This window comes from Lolium rigidum, chromosome 1 (assembly GCF_022539505.1).
Source record: "Lolium rigidum isolate FL_2022 chromosome 1, APGP_CSIRO_Lrig_0.1, whole genome shotgun sequence".
In the NCBI taxonomy this organism is placed as follows: Eukaryota; Viridiplantae; Streptophyta; class Magnoliopsida; order Poales; family Poaceae; genus Lolium; species Lolium rigidum.
The window spans coordinates 49096492-49107252 of NC_061508.1; positions in this window are offsets into that span (position 1 = coordinate 49096492).

Genomic DNA, 10761 nt, shown 5'->3' on the forward strand with positions numbered 1-10761 from the left:
GACTCCCCTTGCAGAAATCCTCTTTCTCCTCGGCAACGGCGCCAGAAAACTTGATGGTGCTCCGGTGATGGCGCCAGACAATCTTGTTGGCAGTTGTTGTGGAAGCGATTGGGAAACCCCAAGAGGAAGGTGTGATGAGCACAGCAGCAAGTTTTCCCTCAGTATGAAACCAAGGTTTAATCGACCAGTAGGAGAAAGACGTGACTTCTGAATGTGTTGCTGGCTGACTAGTGGTAGGGCGCACTATCCGCGTGAGATACAAGGTGGAACCTGCACACAACACAACCAAAGTACTTTGCCCCAACTTGCAGTGAGGTTGTTAATCTCACCGGTTTGCTGAACACAAAGGATTAGACATATCGAATGAAAGGAGATGTTTGAGAAAGTAAACATAACAGGATTGCAGTAGAATTTATTAGTAAAGGAAATAGGACCGGGGTCCACAATTCACTAGAGGTGTCTATCGATCGATACATGACAAGATGATTACTATGATATTTGGTATTGGGCATTACAACATAATACATAGACCGTAATCCAACTGCGTCTATGACTAATAATCCACCTTCAGGTTAGCATCTGCACCCCTTCCAGTACGAAGTTGCAAGCAACAGACTATCGCATTAAGCAATGTTTGTAAAGTAAACAATAGAATTACTCTTGGATAAAACATCGTTGTTTTCTCCATAGTAGCAAGAACACATATACAACCTTAGAAGTTATAAAGTCACTCTCCCAGGAAACTAGAGGCATGAACCTACTATCGAGCATAAATACCCCCTCTTGGAGTCACAAGTGTCCACTTGGCCAGAGTTTCTACTAGCAACAGAGAGCATGCAAGATCGCAAATAACATATGACATGAATATATAATTAATCTCAACATGGTATTCAACATTCATCGGATCCCAGCAAACCAAACATATATGATTACATAAAGATGATCTTGATCATGTAGGACAGCTCACAAGATCGATACATGAAGCACAAAGTGGAGAAGACAACCATCTAGCTACTGCTATGGACCCATAGTCCAGGGATGAACTACTCACGCATCACTTCGGAGGCGGGCATGGCGATGTAGATGCCTCTGGCGATGATTTCCCCCTCTGGCAGAGTGCCGGGAAGATCTTCAGAACCCCCGAGATGGGTTCGGCGATGGCGGCCGCGACGGAACTTTTCGTGAATGAAGACTCGGGTATATAGGGTTTACCCGAAAAGATGTATAAATAGGCGGAGGATTGAGGTCGGTGCGGGCCAGCCCTAGGCCGCGCCTAGGGATGGTATGGGCGCCCTGGTGCGCTTCTTTGTCCCCCCTCCGGACTTCGTCTTCCTTTCGGTAAAATATTGACTTCGGATTTTGTTTCGTCCAATTCCGAGAATATTTCCTATGCAACTTTTCTGAAATACAAAAACAACAAAAAAACAGGAAACTGGCACTGTGGCATCTTGTTAATAGGTTAGTGCCGGAAATCATGTAAAAGTGCAACGAAGTGTAGACAAAACACATATGAATTGGTGTAAAACAAGCATGGAGCATCAAAAATTATAGATACGTTTGAGACGTATCAATCGGCCCGCTCCTCGGCGGTGAGGCGAGCCCACCAGGCCCTGATCGTGTCTGTCCAGCGCTCCGTGCCCTCACGCGGCGGCGGCGGGACTCCGACACCGTTGACGCCCATCTTCCACCCGCTGCTGCTTGGCAGACACATGTACGGCGGGATAGGATTATCACAGCTGGGCGCCATTAACGTTGCTTCACCAGAGGTAGGCGACGGGGTTTTAGACTTCCATGTCGCTGACGCGTCCGGCCCGTGTCTCCTCGCCCAGCTTTTCATTGTGTCCGGCGTGCCCGGAGCGTCCGCTGTGTAGCACGACGAGCTCGGGACGCCGGACATCGTATTGAGCCGCGCCGGACGGAAAGGACCTTTGGTGCGGCTGGAAACAAAATTTTGTCCGATACACCCTAAATCCCTTTGATGGAAGCTTTAGGAGACGCAGCTGAAGCTTTATATGGGTAAAACTAGCCGTTGGGGCAAAAATTCGCTCAGGAAATCCGGTACGACCGGCCGTGACCCCGGTCATACCGGTCGAATTTCCTGGAACCAGCGAAGGCGGCCTGGCGCGATGATGCGGGTCAACACGCGCGCGCGGCGAAAAACAAGAAGCGGGATCGAGGAACGAGGAAGGCAGGCGCTGCGCGGGCGGGGGCGGGAGCGTGCGGCAGCGTGGCGTGCGGCAGCTGCGGAAGCGGCGCGTGGGCGATTGCCGTGCGGGTCGTGGCTTGCGATTGAGCAAGTTGATGCGTGCATGCGTTCGAGAAAGGAACAGCAGCAGCTGCGCTTGACGCTGGGAGCATGAGCGGGCCAGGGGCAGCGCAGGACGTGCGCAACAGGTAGAGGCCTTGGCCGATTTGACCGGTATGGGATCCGGTCTCAGGGCATCTCCAACGCGGAGACCCAAACCCAAAAACGGACCCTCTCAGCGTTCGGTTGGGTCAAAACTGCACCCAACGGGGCAACCCATCTTAAAAACGGACCCTCTCAGCGTCCGGTTTGACCCAAAACTGACGCAAATATTGGAGCGATTTGGGTCGAGGCGGACATGAGCGCGCGTCCATTCCGTCCGGCCGGACACGCGTTCTGGCCCATTTGACAGAGAGACAAAACCAACCCAATAGACCCCACATCATTCTTCCTCCTCTGTCCTCCTTTCCCCCATGAAAATTGTTGGTACAGCCGCCGGAGATTGGCTCGCCTCGTGCACTGCCGACGTCGCCTACTCATGGAGCAACCGTCGCCGCCGTCTCCCTTTTTTTTCACACCTGCCGGAAGTCGCCGGACGTCGAACGGCGGCGGACGGGGCCGCGCGCCCGCGGCGAGCTTGGAGCCGCGCCGGCGACGTCGAACGACGGCGGACGGGGCCGCGCGCCCACGGCGAGGGCGGAGCTCCTCCGGCCGCGCCGGCCATGGGCGTGCACGGGCGGGGGCGGGGCGGGCAAGGGCGGAGCTCCTCCGACGGCGCCGACCACGGGCGGGGACGTGCGCGGGCGGGGAGGGCGGCGCCGGCCACGGGCGGGGGCGGGGCGGGGCGGAGCTCCTCCCGGCGGCGCCGGCCACGGGCGGGGGCGTGCGCGGGCGGGGGCGGGAGCGTGCGGGGGCGGGGCGCCGCCGGCCGCGCCGGCCACGGGCGGGGGTGGGCGGAGGCGTGCGCGGGCGGGGACGGGGCGCCGCCGGGCCGGCCACGGGTGGGGACGGAGCTGTGGCATGGCGGGGCAGGGTCGCTGGGCTAGTAGTAGTATAGAGCTGGAGAAGAGGAATAGGAATGCGTCTCACTGCGCGTTGGGGAAAAAATAAAGCCACGGACGTTCTCGTCTGTCCGCGTCTCCGGAAGGCGACCCAAACAGCCAAAATCGGACGCAAAAACGCGTCCGTTTGGGTCGGCCGGTTGGAGATGCCCGGGGCGACCCATCTCGCGTCCGGATGGGTTAAACCGGACAAAAAGGCGGCCCAGTGCGCGGATCCATCCCTAAAACGGATGACCGCGGCGTCCGGGACGACCCAAACCCGGTCCAAATCTGGGACGAGTTTGCGTGGCCGCGAACGCCGAAGGCTGGTCGCTTGCGTCCTCCCCTTGTCCGCCCCTGGCCCGCCTGTCTGTCTCCCAAAACAGAAACCCCTAGCACACATCTCCCGCCGATCCGCCGCCAGCCAAGGACCGGCGATTTGGGAGCGGCGTCGACGCCGGCCACCATCGTCGAGACGCCGGCAAGCGGGGCGGAAGCATAGGTCGCGGCCCCGCGCTGCTTTCGCCGCGTCGTAGCAGAGTCTAAGATCATCTCCACCGGTCCTCCCATATCCCTTCCAATAGCACTTTGGGCTCCTAGATAGTTTAGATCGGTGGTTCTGAAAAAAAGCCGATCATTTTTAGAGCCCAATAAAAGCACTGGCACGTTCGCAGTAATCCCTTCATGAAGGGAGCCGATTGGGAGCGTCGGCGTCCAATTTCTGCTGAAAAGTTGCATGTGCCCCACTTGCATTTGACTCGACCCTCTAAAGATTCTTCTCTCTCCTACGTTTTCTGTTCCCACTTGCATGTGTATGCACGGTGTCCGTGTCTCTATTGGGTTAATTGGTATGAGACGCGGTCCGCAAATGCTAAGTGCATGCAACCGCCGCTCCATATAGCCTGCTGCCGGCGTGCATGCCGGCCCTTTTTTGGGAGGACCGGTGGAGATACTCTAAGGGCATTTCCAACGGGGCGACCCATCCCGCGCCCGCGCGTCCGGATGGGTCGAGCCGAACAAAAAAGTGGCCCAACGCGGCGACGCACCGCAAATGCGGATAGCCGCGGCATCCCGGACGACGCAAACCCGGCCCAAATATGAGCTAGGTTTGCGTGGCCGCGGATGGCACGCGGCGTCCGGTCGCGTCCCGGCGCTTGGCGCCTCGTCTCCCTTGGGGCCACCTGTCGGTGACCGGGGAGGCTATTAAATGTGGACTGGAGAGGATCTGTCCCTCCAGTCCAGTCCCCACTCCACTCCCCGAGCGCAACCGCCGCCATGGCCCCGAAGCGACGGTTCGCTCCCGGAGCCAACGACGAGGAGGCGAGCAGCAGCCGCCGTCCTCCGCCGGCGCTGCGGGCCGGAGGAAACCGAGGTGGCCTCCACATCGGAGAGGCCGCCCGCGGCGGCGCGGCATTGGCGCAACCGCCGTCGCTGCTGCTCGAGCCGAAGCCCGAGTCCTCGGAGGAGGACCCCGACCTTCGGGCCGCTCTGCTCATCTCGGCGGCGGAGGAGGACGCGAAATGGCCGCACCTCCATGCGGTCATTCGCACCTCCGAGATGGAGGAAGCGGCCCGGCAGGCGGTGGAGGAAGCCGAGGCCTGGGAGTTGTACCCCCAGGCCCGCCAGGCGCGACGGGAGGAGGAGGGAGCGGCGCGGCGGGAGGAGGCCAGGCGCCGCGCGGAGGAGGAGCGGCGCCAGAAGGCCAGGCGCCGCGCCTGGCAGGAGAGGGAGCAGCGCCTCAGGGAAGAGGCGCTGCTCCGTGCGCCACCGCTTCCTCGGGTGGCTCCGGACCCCCACTCCGCCTGGGAGGAGGCCCTGTGGTCTCCGTGGCCGGAGTCCCCGGCGCGCTCGAGCCACAACAGTGCCTCGCCGCCCGGGGACGTCGTCGACGCCGACGCCGACGACGCCCACAGGGGCTAGGCAGCGCACCGGCGGCCACCGCGCTGTCGACCAAACCCTAACATAGGGTTTTTTAGTTTAAATTTTAAAGCCCATATAGAGGGCTTCTTTTGTTAGTTATTTGCCCAAAATAGGGCTATGTACAAATTTGCCCAAAATAGGGCATATGCTTAATCAAATTTTGTTTAAATTTGCATTTTAAATTTTATTTTTCTATTTCTTCGAATATGCGATGCGTCCGCGCGTTGGACGCAGCGTGCGACCCAAACGGACACGCAGACGCGGAACGCTGTCCGGGTGTCCGCGCGGCCACCCAAACGGTCCAAAACGGACGGCCCAGCGCGTCCGTTTGGGTCGCTCGGTTGGAGATGCCCTAACCTGCCCAAGTTACTGCTTTAGCCTCTCTCTTTTTTGTCTTTTTCTCCTTTCTTTTGGCAAAAAACGGAGCAAACTTTGATTCTCTTTTGGGTAAAAACTGAGAAAACTTTGATCATCACCGAGAGAAATATATTGGAGAGAAAAAGATAGACGCAACGAGCGGAATATTTTTGTGGCGAACAAAAAGTGGTAGAAAGAATATAGCAAACGCCAAACAAAATTCGAGACACTTTTGGAGATGCGGAATATAGGGAATCAAAGGCGACATGTGGTGGTGAAGATAAAATGGATGAAAGATGCCAAACGGATGAGATTGATTTGAGCCAAAGAACCAAATAACTACTCCGACTCCCTCTTAATAATGCGGGGTCCTATACTCAAGAAAACCCGAAAAGAGGAGACTACCTTGTCGCGTTCGCCTTCGAACGCTCATTTGAACTTCTTCTCGAGCTCTTCCTCTCTCTTTTCACATCATGACCCAACACCATAAGAGGGCGAGAGAATTAACCGCGTCCCGCTTGACCTTGATGATGGCGCTCATGTTTCATTCAAGATGGAACACCTCGGTTGATTGCATGCTCTAGGTCTTGATCACCAATAGCTCAACTCACCGACTTCGTGCCAAACCTTCTCTCTTGACAACAAAAACCTTGAATCCAACAAATGGACTTCAAGCAAAACCTATGGACTATTCCTTCAAACAAAAACTCAATGATAATATTAGTCCATAGGAATTATCATCAATTACCAAAAACAAACATAGGGGCAAAGTACACTTTCACATAACCACTTTTTTTGTTTTAAAAAATGGTGTTAAATGTTTGTAACAACTTCTTGAAAATAATGTTGTAGAAATTTTGCATAACCTCCTTGTGTTGTATTACTATTTCGAAATGATGCGAGACTTTTTACATGGTTACAACATCTTCATGGAAATGATATTGCCCTAGTGGTTGGGGCGTCCCTTGGGGCGCCTCCTCGCTGTACAGTGGGGGCCCAATCTCGTCCAAAACCTGGTTTGTCTGTTCTTGTTTTTCTCCACTTTCGTTGCTCTTTTACCTCCCTCTCCACACTATTCCATCGTTCAGTTTTGCTGAGCATCCACCACATCCTCTTCACCTCCAGTCACATCACATGGATGTTTCAGAGCAAGCCCGTGAGACATGATGTGACGTACAATTCCATCAAGCGCATGACTTATACATGCTAAGCTTACAATTACACATCACAACTATCTTACATCAATCTAAAATTAATACCTCTCAAAGACATCTTTAACTGACACCACAGTAGTTATTTTTAGTTTGAACTGCAAGAGGGTAATGCACTGAGCTACGGGATCCTTATAATCTTAATCTGAACTTTCCTCACTCATATCAGGCTTCATCTTCACCCCACTCGACAAGCTATGCCTAACTATATATAGTGTCTGATTATTGAGAAACTTGGATAATATGTATCATCTCAATGCATTGGCAAGAATACTCGCTTTATGAGATGCTAAATAAATGTACAGAAACAAAGTACACAGCAACTTCAATTACCATGCAAGAAAAATGAATCCTCCCAAAAGATATGAACCTCCTTCCTAAATGATGCATCTGTTCCAGATCATTTCAAAATGATCCATACAGCTAAAATCATGCTATCAATAATAAGCTAGTGTGTGTTACATCACTTCCAAACATTTGCAACTAATCAATACTTGAAAATCAAAACATGCTAAACTTTCCAGTCTTGAATCTTGGATCATCTCTTATTTTGGCACGTAAACGGAAGACTTGCAGAAGGTATTGATAATAAGATGTCAGCAAGGCTTTTGCTCAGTGCCTCACTACATTAGTATATATGCATATGACCCTGTTTTGGCTTTCATTCTAAAACTTTGAAAAATGTGCGTGCACAAATTAAAGACCCCCAAGTCTCTAGCAGCATGAATTTTGGAGAAGGTGGCCATTTAGATTGCATAGCTCAGCACGTGAAAACAATCATCCAGTGAACACATGTCATTGGATTGGTACCAGAAGGACACAACATCAACGGGATTATTCCAAATCTGAACCCAGCACTGCCTACACAAATAATTTAGCTACAACAACTGCATCACAACAAGATGCAACCACAAGTGTCGAAGATTCATTAACTCTGCCACTCTCAAAACAAAATTATATTAACTGTCCTCCTCGACACGAAATACAAAATGTAATTAACTACACAAGCCACTATTATTTTAACCAACAAGTACACGAGGTAGAAAAATAAAAATACTGTATTATGTTTCGTGAAGTAACCTCATGATAGAGAACTGGAGCTGGAAGGAACTAAAATATACGCAAGTAGCAGGCTCTAGAATCAGCAAGTGAAACAAATGTGAGTGCAAACCAGGTAGGGAGAACTCACATGCTTGCCGATGCATTTCCATAATTAAAAGTATTGACCGGGACAATGCTCCTGCCAAGTCTCATCATCATTAATCGTTTTAACGGATTTCTCTACACAAAACAACTGGCATAAGGTGTTGCTACAGTGGTAACGGAACAACACTGGACACTGTAATTATGATTTATACCCACAATCTATCTGAACGTGATGGAGAGCAGCACAAATTCCGCTCTTGTTGTCATAGTTAGAAAAAGGTTATCAATGAAATGCTACAAAGTAACAGACCAAGTGACCATGGAAGCTAGAACAACAACCAGATCAACTGACAATAGTATAAATTCGGTGCATTGGACATAACGGAGCATGGAAACCAAAACAACATCAGGTCTAGTCTATAACGAACAGTATAAATTTACGGTAAAAAAGGAAACATAAAATTAATTAGTAATACCAGAGCAGTCCAGAGTCCACAATACAGTTGACTAAACCACACAGATTTTGCAGAGTAACCAATCCAACCATTCCATTTCAAACTCAATGAGATACCACCGCTAGGCACTGGACACTCCTCTGGCCATGAATGGGTGGTACATGAGCTAACAATGCCAACTTGATTATTCAGCAACGGACAGGTTGTATGTTGCGATGGACAAGGAGCTTCAATTTCTCATGAGCAGTAAATAATATCCATTAATAATCAATCTTTCACCCTCTAATATATTTGTGGGTGAGGTACAGACTTATAGAAGATATTTCTTAAAGGTTGGTAAACTTCAGGTCACCTGCAAAAGAACAACAGGATAGATATTTTTAGCAGTATAAAAGTTTCAGGGTTGCAGGTTCAGACAAAAATCATAAATTTACTTTACTGTAGGAAGCAAATAAAGCTAGTTGTCCACTATTTGACCAAATTATCATGAGCATAGCTTAGCTACATTTCCAAGCCGTGTGAATCAAGGTTTGGATCAAATCAGTTCACTTAAAACACCACAAAAAGAAAGGCCTCGTCAAAATAGAAATGAGATCCACCGGCTCAGCTGAGGCTAAGTTCCCCTGGAATAAACAATTTCTTGAATCAAGTCGGGCATTGTAAATTACCTTTAGAACTAAGAACTAATTATACAACATCTCAACAAAGATATATATATATCTTTGATCTGAGCATCTTGATCGAGGATACTGACAAGAGTAAGGATAAAAGGCCAATTTCAAGGGAGGACGGAGGTGGGCGAGGTTACCTAGGTCTAGAAGGAAATGAGGCGCTGCCATCCACTGTTCTCCTCTTCGGCGCGCCGGCAGCAGTATTGAACATGGAATGGGCGACCTAGGGGAAGAGGAGCACAACGGACCGCCTTCTCTCGCCTCCTATCGACCGAGCAGCGCCGCCGCCCCAAGGGAGGAGGAGCAGGACGGCCTGGGATCTGAGAGATCTGACTTCGGGAAGGGGATGAGCTCAGGGCTGCCATCGGTAACTCATCGACTGAACGCCGTCATGTCGAGCAGAGCGAGGAGGAGGTAGCATCGCCGGAGAGATGTTGTTAACTTCAACACACCATGCAACCCCAAGATGTTGGTATCGCTGCTTAAACCGAAAAGCAATAAGAAAGGTAGGGCTATAATCAGTATCCAAAATCAATCAATTGAACTGCAGCAGCACCAACAGGGAACGAGCAGCAGCGGAAGGCGGCGGCGCCCCTAAACCGTAGGACACGGCAGATGAGAGAGGTGAGCGGGAAGTTACCATTGCCGGAGGGGTGCGGTGCAGGTCGCCGCCATTTTCAAATTCCGCCGCCACCGTCCCTAGCTGCGACTGTTGTGGGCGTCGATGTTGTCGCCACCGAGGACGCCGCCGCCACCAAATCGCCCCACCTTTCCCCTTGTTTAGCCTCCATTGGGTGGGTTGTTGGGACAAACGAAGCCTACAAATGAAGATGGTGGCAGTGGCGGTGGCGGTGGCGAGTTTGAGGCTGTGATATCGTCGAAAAGAGAGAGACCAGCGGCGCATCAGGACGATGAACTGGATGAGCGGAAGAGTAAATTATTCTGCAAAGAGAGCAGGGAAGGATGCGTGCCTTCGGTGCTAAGCGAGATTGGCGTGCCCATCGGCGCGGGGCTCGAGACGAAAAGATTCCATACGCGTCACTCCCTCTCCTTTGTTTTTTCTCCTGCCCAATTGCTCGACGCGTTTCTTGCTTCGCCCGATCAGCGGTCTCTACCTAGCTATCGTGGAGCGCTCTAGAGGGGGGCAAGCATACACGCACTTGCTTGTTCTCAATGCCATTATTTTGTAATACGAAGTAGTTACTTTTTCTTGCTACACGAGCGATGGATTTGTTGCAAAAGATAGAGGGGCCCAAATATGCAAATTTTAAGTAGATCGGACAGGTGTAGGGATGAAAAATTTCAAATCCTGGACAAATGTGTTGCACGCACCATATTAAATCTTAACAAAGTAACAGATCATATCCTACCATAACAACCATCATAGTATAAATTATCCCCGTAGACATTGCCGAAGCTCTGCGTAGTATAATCTCCGGCTTCCTAAATTCAGCTCTTGCTACTTCATTTTTTTGCTTTACCAGAGATGGTGGGCAAGAAGGCCGGCGGGCTGGCGATCGGCATCGACCTCGGGACGACCTACTCATGCGTGGCCATTTGGCGGCTGTCGCACAACCGTCGACTGCTCAAGCCCTTCATCGTTGGTCGTCTTCCGTCCAAGTCGGATGGTGCTGCCTACCCGTCGTCTTCAACGTCATCTACTTCAACCCATCATCAACAACGTTACTGCTACACCTCCACCACCACCTCCACCAG